This window comes from Botryllus schlosseri, chromosome 4, assembly GCF_051294905.1.
Source record: "Botryllus schlosseri isolate E-star chromosome 4, Bs_hap1, whole genome shotgun sequence".
NCBI lineage: Eukaryota > Metazoa > Chordata > Ascidiacea > Stolidobranchia > Styelidae > Botryllus > Botryllus schlosseri.
The window spans coordinates 16,015,205-16,028,189 of record NC_137239.1 but is presented as its reverse complement, the minus strand read 5'-3'; the positions used below and the strand labels follow the sequence as shown (position 1 = coordinate 16,028,189).

Genomic DNA, 12,985 nt, shown 5'->3' with positions numbered 1-12,985 from the left:
CAACATTACCCCTAACCCTAATATCCCCGTCCCCCAACCCTAATATTACCCCTAACCTAACCCTAATATCCCCCTCCGCCAACCCTAATATCCCCCCTACCCCAACCCTAATATTACTCCCTCCCCCAACCCCACTATCCCCCCTACCCCAACCCTAATATCCCCGTCCCCAATATCCCCACCCAAACCCTAATATCCACTTTGCTAACCCTAACATCCCCGTACCGTAATACCCCCCCCCCACGCCCGCCAGCCCTAATATCAGTCTCTCCACACCGGCAAAAAACAATTTATTTTGACGTGTTCATGGGAAGCATTCGTTGTTTTAATGTGAAACACTGATCGGTGAAGGTCATGGGGATCACTTCTCGCGGTGGCCGTATTCTACACTTGACCCGAATTGTCTGCCAAAGATATGGGACAATATGACTGGTTTGACGATGGAAGTGAGTAATTATATTCTATGCATGTCAACAGAATTATCGTCATAAAGCGATGATCATGGTAATCATACTGTACTAAAATTATCTTGTCTTGTTCGATATCTGTAATAGAAACGAATATAGATTTTTAGCCAAAATCACGCCGTGTTATGCAGGGCTTTAGAGCAGCCGCAAATTTAAACTGCTCCTGCTCTAGCTGCTGCTCCGGCTCTGAAATGATCGCATTGGCCTGTCTATATCAGGGGTGACCAACCCATGGGCCAAATATGGCCAGCGAGAGGGTTTTGCGTGACCCGTGAGCTAATTTCCTATTATATTATCGAAAATGAATTGCTCAGATTGTGAACTTGCAATGCCAACAAAAAATTACAATTCTTGCTGCGACACTTGGGATGTTGATGACTAAAATATCAGTTCCGACGCATTGGCAGATCCAGGGTCCAGTCACCTTTTCAGTAAGTCGTCGTACATTACAATAAAGTAAAATAGCAGCGAAATTTTTCTTCACGCTTTGCGTGTTTAATTTTCGCACGATTTCTTGCTTGGTAGCCTTCCCCCTACTGAAAACGAAAAAAACGCCTATTTTATCCGATTGAGTCTAACTGTATTCGCAATTACGGGAGAAAGTCTTTTCGCGTTTGCGCTCGCATAAAGATCGTCAATGGTGAAATGGCGATATCGATGTGGCCAGACGCCAAATAGTCGTGTCCCTGCAAACTGAGTCTAGCGGGCGGTATACAATAGACCCGCAATACTCGAGTAATAATATTATTGACCTTGTTTATTTATAAATTTCGAAAATTTTATCTGCTTGGCGTGGCTAGTGGACCGCGAACTCGTTCGTCAATTGCATGTGGCTCTTCAGCCGAAAAGGTTGGCCATTCCTGGTCTATATAGATTACTAATCTACCATAGGTTAGTACTTTTTTGTTTCCCGAATAGAATATGTTGGAATATGTTGATATGAACTTCTTCAACGAATATGTGATGTTCTCCTAGGGTGATTTTATTTTTATCTAAAAACCGAAGATTTTGACCAATAAAATCTGACATTCTGTCAATTTTGACATTTTTAACCCTAAAAATCTTAATTTTGATGAAATTGTGATCTCGTATATGTAAATTGCCTGTTTTCCCCCATTACCTTAGAATTTTAGGCTACTGCTTATCTTCATTTCTGGTCGGAACTGTCTGTTCTTACGAAATAGTTAGGCCTAAAAAAACTTTTGCTCTTTCTGCAATAAATTGACTCGCTATTACCGGCAAGCTGATAATTTGCTGGGCTTTAATGAAGATATTTATTACAGAGTCAACCTGCATCGGTATATTCTCCAGAAGACGAGCGCAGCATCGAGGTACAGCAAAAAGCAATAAGTGTCAAGTGGACGAAAAGACTGCGTGACAAGAAAAGATTCAGGTTAGGATGAAAAGAACATTTGAATCGTGTCATGAGGCCATTTTGAATGGGATATCAACACAAAGTCTGTTCGAGATTTAGCCGATGTTGATCGATGTGCATTGGGCAGGTATAAAGCAGTGTTGGGATCAAGTCAATGATAATGACATCCCCTTACCACGTTCATGCAATAGGCTAGTCCTACAACGTATGCAATGCATGCACCAATTATTGACGATTATTATCAATGTGTAATATCATACAGCAGGGGCGGCATTACATTCCAATTTTTCAATGTTGGTGACACACATCTCAGAAGTTTGTCCAAACTTAATCCAAACCTTTCTTCAACTATGCCACATTGCAGGGATCATGGAAAGACAAGCTCTGCAACAAGTTGAGGGAATGGAGAAGACACCATGAAAAAGAAGTTCTCGTCTTAAACTTGGAATAGCAGAAGCATGGACGCTGCGGCAAACGGAAATCTCAGCAGCTTGTGGAAAAATCTAGTCAACGCTGCAAGAATTCTCGAGTCACAACATCCAATGTGAGCATTTTAGTATCTTGCTTTCTTGATCTAGATATCTTCAATATGAATATTTTGATATGATACTGATAACGCCAACAGACAATGTTACGTCTAATTTTTCTCGTGTCTGTGCGCATGCGAGCAGCTTAGAAGGAACATTGGCAAGAAGTAGCACCTTGCACCGATAACCGGTCATGTTTTGATTAGGATCTATTTTGTCCTACAGAGTCAACATGTATACTCTCCACAGACGACGAGCGCAGCATCGAGATACATCAAAACGCAATAAGAGGCAAGTGGAGAATACCTCACAAGGAAACGATTCTGGATAGGATGAAAAGAACATTCGAATCGCGTTGCGAGGCCATTCTGAATGAGATGTCAACACAGTCTGCTGGAGATTTACCCGATCTTGATCGATGCGCATTGGGTACCGTAGGTATAAAGCAGTGTTATGATCAAGTCACTGACGGCACAATCCCTCGGCATTTGTGGCATGCGCATTGCGCAATCATTTTTCATGACACAACAAATGACATATATATTATAACTAGGGCCATTTTTATATGACCTTAGAAAATCAATAATATGACTTTTTTTTTTGGAAAATATGAATTTATGTGAAAACGGTGTATTTTTACATGCAAATATCGGCACTGACGGAACTAAAGAGTAAAACCTATGCAACAACAGTTATACACGTCCATTTTTTATTCTAAATCACTGTTGCAGTACAGTAGTAGTGTGAAATGTTAAAGTCTTTGAAGTTACGATTCGGACGTAAAATGACTTTGGTAAGGAAAGTGAGAGCTCCACAGACGCTGATGTGGGTTGCCACTTCTGCAGGGGTGCATAAAGCGCTGGTGAAATGTCTTGTATTTGCAGCTCCATTATTTGTTAAACCTCGTTTTTGTCCAATCGCTTCTTAATGTAAATTTTGAGCTTTATGACCTAATCAGGAAAATGTGACTTCATAGCTTTAATAAAGCTCAAAGGGATACGGTTTTGTGTTGAAATTGATTTCACGACTTGCTGATGCATAGAACAAAATATGGCTTTGATTGGCCCTAATTATTACCATGGGTTAGCAAAAAGTGAAGTCAGTTTTCAAAATGTATAAAACTCGTCGGTGACCTAAAGATACTTTTTAAATTAACATACATTGTTCTTTTTGGGCAGATTTTAGTTTTCTTGAATTTTTTAATCGCACATACTTCCAGACGTAGACATTTCTTCCTTAGATATGAGGGCGACCAACCCTCGGGCTGCAAGGCGATTCTAGAAATTGATTATAATATTTATTAGTACTCGCAAAAATATTGTCAGCGGTGAAACCTTTGCACAACGCGATGTACGCAGCCTCGCCGCAACCTTGATATTCATATGTCCAAGCTTGGAATAATCCTTGTCAAATGAGCCCAGAGGTATACAAAGGCGACCTGCAACTCCTTGCGGGACATGACTGCACACTTGGTTGTCGTAACATAATTGTCATCGAATTTGCTGCGTAGTAATATATGTCATGTTTTCACCCTTGCCCAACCGTGTTACCTCCTGTCGGATGACTGAAAATCTTTATCAACATTAGAGGGGCCCGCGCAAGGTTTCAAAGTCGCTGATTTACTTTACGACGTCGCAGTCGCGTCAAAACATACATTGAGTTGATTTCTGACACTTCTCGTTCAGGTCGTCAAAAACTGGGGTGGATGGTCGGGATCCCAACGATCTTCAATTCTTCAATGACAACTATGGCAGCTTCCTGTTTGTTGACAAAGTAAGTTGTTTGGTGTATGTGTAAGCATTATGTGACTGTGTTGTGGACACAAGCAAATCGCATGGCTCACTGCCATCAGGCTACATCATTCACATCATACAAAAAAGGCAATTTATGGCACTATTAACACTGTATTGCTGTATTAACACTGTATTTGATAAAAATTGGTATCTCGAAAGGTCACTGTAAATCGAAAGAATGATGTAATCCAATATCAGTGAGTAACGAGATTTTCCCGTGTCCATGCTACTGTAGGACACTATGGTGAAATTGTCACTAGTATATGGCGTCCAATCAAAGAAGATGATGTGAAACCAATATTGGCCCCTCCTATTTCACTTAGAAAGTTGCAGTGTTACGACTGATGCTAAAATCATTCCACTCTGGGTACCATTATGCTCGCTCGATATCCTTGAAAGCACCATCACGTACGATCGTTTTCTTACCTCTTTGCATGACCCCGACTCGCGCGGTAATGACTTAGGTAGGCTTACCATATTTTGGAAATCTAGAAAGAGGACACTTTTTCAGAAATTTGAGACTTGCAAAACCGGAGAAGAATTCTCAAAAATCGGTGAATTTTGCCCACTTTGTGACCGGTTGACTGGAAAATTTTTAAAAAAGGTCAACTTTTCGCTCAGAGCTCCAATCACCGTTTTTGACTCCGAAATACCCGCAATAGAGTCACTTCTGTGCTGATTTACGGCATATCACTCGCATTTCGCTCTCAATGTGACCTAAATTTTCAAAAAAGAGGACAAAATCTCAAAAAAGAGGACAAAAGGGCGTCCTCCGAGGACACTTTTAAAAAAGTCAAGAAAGAGGACAAATCCTATTGAAAGAGGACGCATGGTAACCCTATTATTAGGCCTCATACTCAACTCAATTCTTAATCTCAGACCACATCGATAGTACTAAGCTAATATCATTTTTATTTATCAGGAGCCAAAGAATTATATCCGACGATCAAGTACAATACGATCCTGAATGAATGGAAAGTTCTCTTCTATGGCAAAGTTATCAAAGGGGTCAGAAGCTTCCATCATGCTATGGCCATAATACTGGCAATATACTGGCTGTTCAACATCAAGTTCGCTCCATCAGCCTCTAATTCATGGTCCGTCGTCACGAACTCTCCTTCGAAACTTCCGAACGTTAAGTACACTGCGGCTGTCTCGAAACTTTGTAACGTTAGGTAGACTTTGGCTGTTCGTAGTAAATTAATTTGAATAATTCACCAAGGACAGGTCAATATTTTTAGCCGTTATAATTCTTGTGTCATTGCATTAGGTACTCGGCGCCTTTCACTGTGACAATTTGTAATAACTTGATTAATCGAGGACCGGTCAATGTTTCAAGCCGGTATATTAATTCTTGTTTCATTACATACGTTTCGAAACTTTCTAACGTTAGGTGTGGCTGTTCATTGTAATTTAATTTGATTAATTTATTGAGGACGGGTCAATGATTTTAGCCGTTATTATAATTCTGGTTTCATTACATATGTCCAAAACTTCAAAACATTAGGTACTAGGCGGCTTACACTGTGGCTTTTTGTAGTAAATTAATTTATTGATGACGGGTCAATATTTTTAGCTTTTGTTGTAACAATTCTTCTTTCATTGTATAAATTCCAAAACTTCTTAATGTTAGGCTCTCTGCGGCTTACACTGTGGCTTTTTGTAGTAAATTAATTAATTTATGAGGGGCCAATATTTTTAGCCGTTGTTGTAAGAATTTTTCTTTCATTGCATAAGTTCCAAAACTTCTTAACGTTCGGTACTCTTTGACTTACACTGTGGCTGTTAGTAGTAAATTAATTGCGCCATGACATGTCAATATTTTTAGCCGTTATAGTAATTCTTATTTCATTACGTATTATCCGAAACTCTCGCCATTTCAGAATTTTTCTTGTTTTGATGCATTTGTTCTCAATATACCATCATTTGATCCAACACTGAATTGCTTGTTTTAATTCATATCCTGGCTACAGATTTTGTGCCAGTCGGTCCAAGGTGAAAGGTCAATTGAAGTCTCAGGTCAGACGTGTTTTCGAGATTACATGACGGGCAGAAACATGTTAGGCAACAGGTGGAACTAAACCTGTCGTATGGTTTTACATGACGGACATGTATTAAGAGGTACCAGGTGTAAACATGTCTATGGACACCTTTATTTTTTACAGTGTTTAAATTTTCGTTCGAAGTCGCCTACATGTTTTCATGCGGCCCCATTCATACTCCGATGTTTGAAATGCGGCTCCGACATCCAAAAAGGTTGGGAACCACTGTTTTAGATATTTTCAATTCCAATATATGTTTTGGATATACTAAAACTTTTTTCTCATCTCTTCCGTTATTCAAACTAGTGCAAATGCGTGAATATGTGAGGATTTCCGCGCTCAAATAGGCATTGAAACGAAGGGTGAAATGCCAGTGAACACAAAAATAATTTTATAAGAGTGAACATTCTCAGTGTCAATTTTTTTTAGATAATATTCAAAGCCACATAATTTTGAATATGCTGGGCTGGTTTACGAATTTAAGGATGGTTTAGAGCACAGGTTCCAAAAGTCTTTTGAGTTATCGCCCACAAGCTCTGCATGTTAATCGCCTCCTAAAGGCTAGAGATCATGTCTATGGAAGAACTTCTACTTCTATGCAATACTCAAGTAGGTTTACCTACAAGTGCCTAGAATCATGTAGCTTCGTTAATATATTCCTTCCACTTCTATAGCAGCTTGATGCTGGAATATTGAGAAGAAGTTGAATAAATTCAGTAAAAAATTCAAATCCATGTTTATTCAAATACAATCAACTGAACGTTTTGACCCAATTGTACATCTATCGCATCTACGTGCGTTTTCCGCCCTTCAATTTCCGCCTCGTAGTTTTCACCAGCTGTATCTCAAAATCACTCCCACTTTGTGGCTACAGATCTAGATTAACATATTAGATTCTCTACATTGCTTCAAAACAGTGCCAATGACTGCCACGATTCAATTTGCAACAGAAATTTAGAACAATGATTTTTCATAACTATAGAAAAGTGTTTAGTAAACTTTTCAGCACTCGCACCCTTTGATCGAGCTGTCATGAAATGTTCCATGATCGAGACAACACTCTGTCAAGCCATTCCATAAACGTTCCTACCGAAAACAAGGGGGGGGGGGGGGGATAAAATCAGTGTCTACCTTGGTAACGCGGCGGAGAGTCGACAAAGGTTAGGGACCACTGGCCAAGATTCATTTATAAATCTTATGTTTTTTTTATTATAAGTCTACTGTTAATTTGTAGGAGGAAATGGTAAACACAAATGAAAAAAATCGAGTTGAAGAAATCTGGCCAATAATATACCACTTTATGTTAATTTTCAAAATATTATAGGTCAATAAATGGCGTATAGTTGCACACTGCCTTTCGTATCCCAAGGGGTCCGTGGACCCCTGCTCAGGAGCCACTGCTGTATATAAAGCATTTCTCGCCGCGTTATGTCACACCGGGCATTGGGCGAAATATCGCAGTGGTAGGATACGTTCCAGCGCTGCTGCACTAATGGATTGTGAAATGAGTATGACCAAGATCGACTCGAAAATTCCCACCCAAGTGTTGGAGGATGGTGCGCCGTACTGTAGGATGGCATCTATGGGGTAAAATTACTATAGATGTTGAAAGTACGAGAGTGCTAATCAACACCGACCAGGAATACCAGTAGATCGAGGTGAATGATAGATCGATTGACTGTAGTCAGTCGTTTCAACATCCTTCTATCTGTTCAATACACCGCGTTGTGTATGATAGTGCGTGTCTTCAAGGAATGAACATAATAGAATCGCCGAGTATGACATGTCATTAAATTTGAGATTTTGCAGTGGCATCGCCGTGCAAGTATGGATCTACTCATGAAAGATGCTTCTGGTTGTCGATGAGCAGCGAACATAGTGTGACCTACGAAATGGGTGAAAGGAGATGCCAGGCAAATGGATCATATGTGGCTGATATAAAAAATATAGAAGATTATAATCTGGTCATAGAAATGTTGCGGCCGTACCGCAAGAAAGATGCGAGCGGTGTTACGCACACGATGGCTTGGATAAGGGGGACCATTAATCCAATTTCCAGAGTATGTATATTGTCATTTTAATGGTATATGAATATCTTAGTTCGCTTTGCGAGCTCGGTCTAATCCAGGGGTGGGTAAACTACCTTCAGTGGTTCTCAACCTTTTTGGCTTCGCGGACCCCTTTTGACTGTCACGGACCCTCGCGGACCCCCTCAAGTTTTAGTTCAATTTTAGCTCTGTCATGGTGCAACTATAGTACCTTCATCCATCTTGTGCAAATATGAACTGCAGGCTTATGGTAAACAGCAAAATAATGATTTCTCTTGTAAATAACATCATACTATTTATGCAGAAGTTGGCAGACTTTATTATTTCAAAGCTAATTTTGCTGCTGTATTTCTTGAAGTAGGCCTACGTGGTCGTGTCTTGAAAATCCGACATGAACGAGGAGTGCCCAAAATCATTCCCGCAAAGATAGATGAAGGCTAATGCAATATTACCATACAACGCTTCCGACGATACTTTTGGTGTGATCGCAACATTTATGACACCAAAATGAAGAAACATATATTTTATGAACATATCACGTCCAGCATCTAGCGCAGGGACGGGCAACATACGGACCGCGGGCCGGATTCGGCCTGCAGAGAGTTTTTGCCGTCAAAGTGAAATCCTAATCTAAAAGTATAGACAAATTTTATGCGCCAAAGAATGGATCCAAGTTTTCCAACCTGAGAGAGACTGTCATGAAAGGACTTGCTCTGTTCGGTTTACATATATAGGCCTATTTATGAGCAAACATTTTCAACCATGAACAATTGCTCATTAACAAAACACGGCTGCATACCAATATAACTGGTGATATTAAATTCAGGGTTGGAGCGTGATGCTTTGATAGAAACGAAACACTCCTTGTTCATCAAAAAACCAGCCTTGTCGATAGGGCATCCGCAATAAGAATGCGCCAAATCTGATAGCCGAGCTTTAAGAGCAGGTATATCATGGCTCGATTTATGACGAGTGTAAGCCGAAAATATTCGGGTTCATTTCAAGATGAATACACTATGCAATTGTATATTGAAGTTCTGTACATCGAAGAAGCTGTTCAAATAGTGGTTTTGTATGTCACAGGATAAATGGATTTCGTGACGAGGTTTCAATCCCTGCATGGAGACAAATTTGGAAATACTTCGGAAATTTTTATTTCAAACGACTGTTCACTAATTTGATGAGACTGATAGCTTCAAATCGCGGTTTCGCAAACATTACGAAGTCACCCTGATTGACGAAACTATTTTTATTTTTTCACAAACTCCAACTAAACGTCTCTAAACAGCAATATGTTTGTATCAAAAGGTTATTGGAAAATTGGCAAGGAAAATGAATCTCCACACTACGTAGTTCATGTCAGATGATGGTATGATTCACGAGGTTTTCATGCTTTCTCAAATTAAAAAATAAAATAAAAATTAGGTTATCAACCATTTTGAAATTTAGAGGTCTCGCGGACCCCCTGAAATTGCTTCGCGGACCCCCGGTTGAGAACCGCTGACCTAGATGGAAGGCAGCATTACACATATGCATCCGACCGCCGATCACACTATAGTAAAATTATGGTGATAAACCAAAACGAACTCTTTTATTTGATTATATAGGGACTGAAAATATAGCGATAATACTTATAATGCATAGTAGATAATGTATAGGCCTATAAATCACCAGCCTTAGACCAACGTATGAAGAAAAGCTTGTAGATCCAGTTTCATGAGTACGAATTTTAAATTTAATTTGATATTCGCTAACACTAACATGTGATTCATACTTCAGAAGCTACTTCGACGGAGCAGATGTATTTGAAATGGTATGAACACGAGAAATATCCAAAAGCCGAAGAAGGCTGGAACAACCTAGCTCTGTATACAGACACAAAAGGAATAAAGTTCGAAGGGATGGTAAACAGATCCCCAGAAACATTATTATCTGGTGTTGTATGCAGCTATAACCACGCCTGAATGTAGCAATGCATGTTAGAAAAGAGATATTAAAACCTCGGATAATTAATCGTACGTTAAATAACTTGAAAACTCCTATTGTTCGCGCGTCGTTGCGCATTTGTTGACCCCCAATGACGGTGTTGTCTGCATTTATGTCCCCAGCTGAATTTAGCCAGGGATATTACGAAATACCTAATCCATTCTAGAATATTTCAATCATACAGTTTGTGGCAATAAATGAAATAGTATATTCGTTTGCTCGTCGTTATGCGGTGGGTGATTGACTCCCACAGACGATACTTGTGTCGATGGAGTACAACTTGAAGAATATGTTGAAGAATCCAGATACCCCGGGGGCATTTTTCAAATCAGAATTTGATTTTGCAGTGTCTATAAAACCCTTCCGAATCAAACTAGAATTTCCATAATCCTAATTTATATACCCCCCCCCACACAGCGTATAAAAGAAATGATCTTCGCGATAATAGCGATGCCAGAACATGGTTGTACAGCAGGGACGTAAAACATACGGCGCGCGGGGCGCGTACGGTCTGCCAGATCATTTAGTCCGGCCCACGAAGCAATTTTGAGGAAGTGAAATTACACTTGTAGTCAATGTTGGGATGACTCGAGTCAGACTCGAGTCACCTTTTTCGCATGACTTGACTTGACTCGAGTCACTTTGCTAAAATGACTTGACTTGACTCGGCGTATCAGAAATGTGGATTGACTCGTGACTCGGAGCAAAATCCACGAGTCAATTTCAAGTCATCAAGTTATCGGTGTTGATAAAAATCACTGTATCTTGATTGTTCGCGAAACGCTTGCCTAACCCGTGAGAGCGACCAATCATTCAATGACCGTGCGTTTTACTGAGCCTCGATTGTTCTCTCACAAATAAATTGACCGCGCACGCAGTGATCGCAGCTTACTGCTTACGTTGTCGTATAACTCTAGTAGTAAAGTAATAGAATAGCAAAATGTCTATTTCTGTTCTCTGTTCTTACCTTAACCAAACCTCTTGTTTTATTGAAATTAAAGTCGAATATAGTTTATATAGTCGTCAACCATTGGCGCAGGCTCGAATGGTATCATATCTTTTTGTAAATGGGTAATGTATTGTATCTTATCAATTCCAATTCTCTATTCTCTATTTTTGCTGGTAACTATATAAACTGAGGCTATGCAATTACGTAGTTTAATAGTTCTACGTATATGTGAGCGAAGCAGCGCCTTCTTGCGTGCATATTGAACTCTATATTCGTTCATCGTTTCGGAATCAATGACTACTCAAACTGTATTTCAGACAGCTAGCAAACTGCAATGACGTGATCATGCCTCATACATACTTCGAAAAGGCAACTTGACTTGAAATGTGACTTGACTCGTGACTAGGGTTGGGACTTCGGGATCAAATTTCAAATCCCGGGATCGGGATTTCCCGGGATTTTCGCTCCTCAATCCCGGAATTTCCCGGGATTGGCAAAGTAGCAAAATGCACATACAAGCTACACAGACAACATTTATTCCTTGTAATATTGACGCAAAAACATACTCCCGTGAGTAGTTAGTATGATCGGTCGTGATTCGCCATTGGTTCTTATGGGTGCGGCGGTGAGGTGCCTGAAAACTCGTGGTGGTGATGGCACCCTTTTACACCCCCTCTCGGCGGTGAGGTGCCATGTGTTCTTATGGATGCGGTGATGATGGCACCCTTTCGGGTATAGGCTGCGGTGGTGAGGTGCCGCGAAAACTCGTGGTGGTGATGGCACCCTTTCAGACCCCCTCTCGGCGGTGAGGTGCCATGTGTTCTTATGGATGCGGTGATGATGGTACCCTTTCGGATATAGGCTGCGGCGATGATGTGCCCACGATTCTTGTGTCGTAGTGAACTAACGTTGTGGATATAGGCCGCGGCGATGATGTGTCTGTCGTGTATTCTTACGCGATATGTGGTGACTCGCAATGTGTTCTTATGGGTGCGGTCGTGATGCGCACTTTCAACCATCTCTCGCGTGGTGTTGAATAGTCACCAACAATAACCGCACAAACGGAAACGTGGCTTGCAAGAGGATTAAGCAGTGCGACCTATATTCCGAATGACCTGCGCACTGAATTGTTTCACAGCCAACCGCGTGCTACTATCGATTATTGCACTAGACCAGTCAGTGTGAAATAGTTTGATCGTAAATTATGATATATGATGTCGTAGTTTAGTCGTGTCAAATGACCGATCGTGTTCTCTTTCCTCGCTATTGATTGCTAGCTGAATAATACTTTCGGCTTATTTGCTGTTTCGCGCCTACGAAATAGTCTGCTGTTCACAGTCGCAACAAGAATCACAAGTATACACATTTACACATTCGTTTATTACTCTGAAATCAAACTCTTCACAAAAGCACGTACAATCGTATCATTCGCTTTTTTATCATCGCCAAAATTATCCAAGTATTCCGCGGTTGAAAACATTAGTCATCTCTCGTGGTTTGGTGTTACAAAGGTAGGAATTACGCATAAGTAATATTTTGGACGACAATGATATATCGTTATTCTTATGGACGCGACGACATGATAACGTTACAGGTATAGGCTGTGGTGGTGATTCGGCATGTGTTCTTATGGGTGCGCTCACACGTCGTACTTTCAAGTATAGGTATCTCTCGCATGTCGTATTGGAAACTCGTGTTGGCTCGCTCACGCGGTGAAATTTTAGTAATCAGTTTGTCACAGAACTTGATTTCGCTGGTAAGATTTAATAAGTAACGACTAACAGAACCGCCGGTGTCG

General features: G+C 40.5%; 1 long non-coding RNA gene across 4 annotated transcripts; it reads left to right on the top strand.

The window, feature by feature from the left end:
* The first annotated feature begins 229 nt into the window (after positions 1-229).
* LOC145437120 (uncharacterized) lies at positions 230-6,104 on the top strand. 4 transcript variants are annotated; one of them, XR_013914588.1, is made up of 6 exons: positions 233-446; positions 1,751-1,860; positions 2,207-2,386; positions 2,595-2,807; positions 4,055-4,142; positions 5,085-6,104. It is a non-coding gene; the product is annotated as an uncharacterized LOC145437120 (long non-coding RNA). The 4 variants fall into 4 exon arrangements; XR_013914586.1 differs by having other exon boundaries at positions 237-446; XR_013914587.1 differs by having other exon boundaries at positions 230-1,860; positions 2,619-2,807.
* The last annotated feature ends 6,881 nt before the right edge of the window (positions 6,105-12,985 follow it).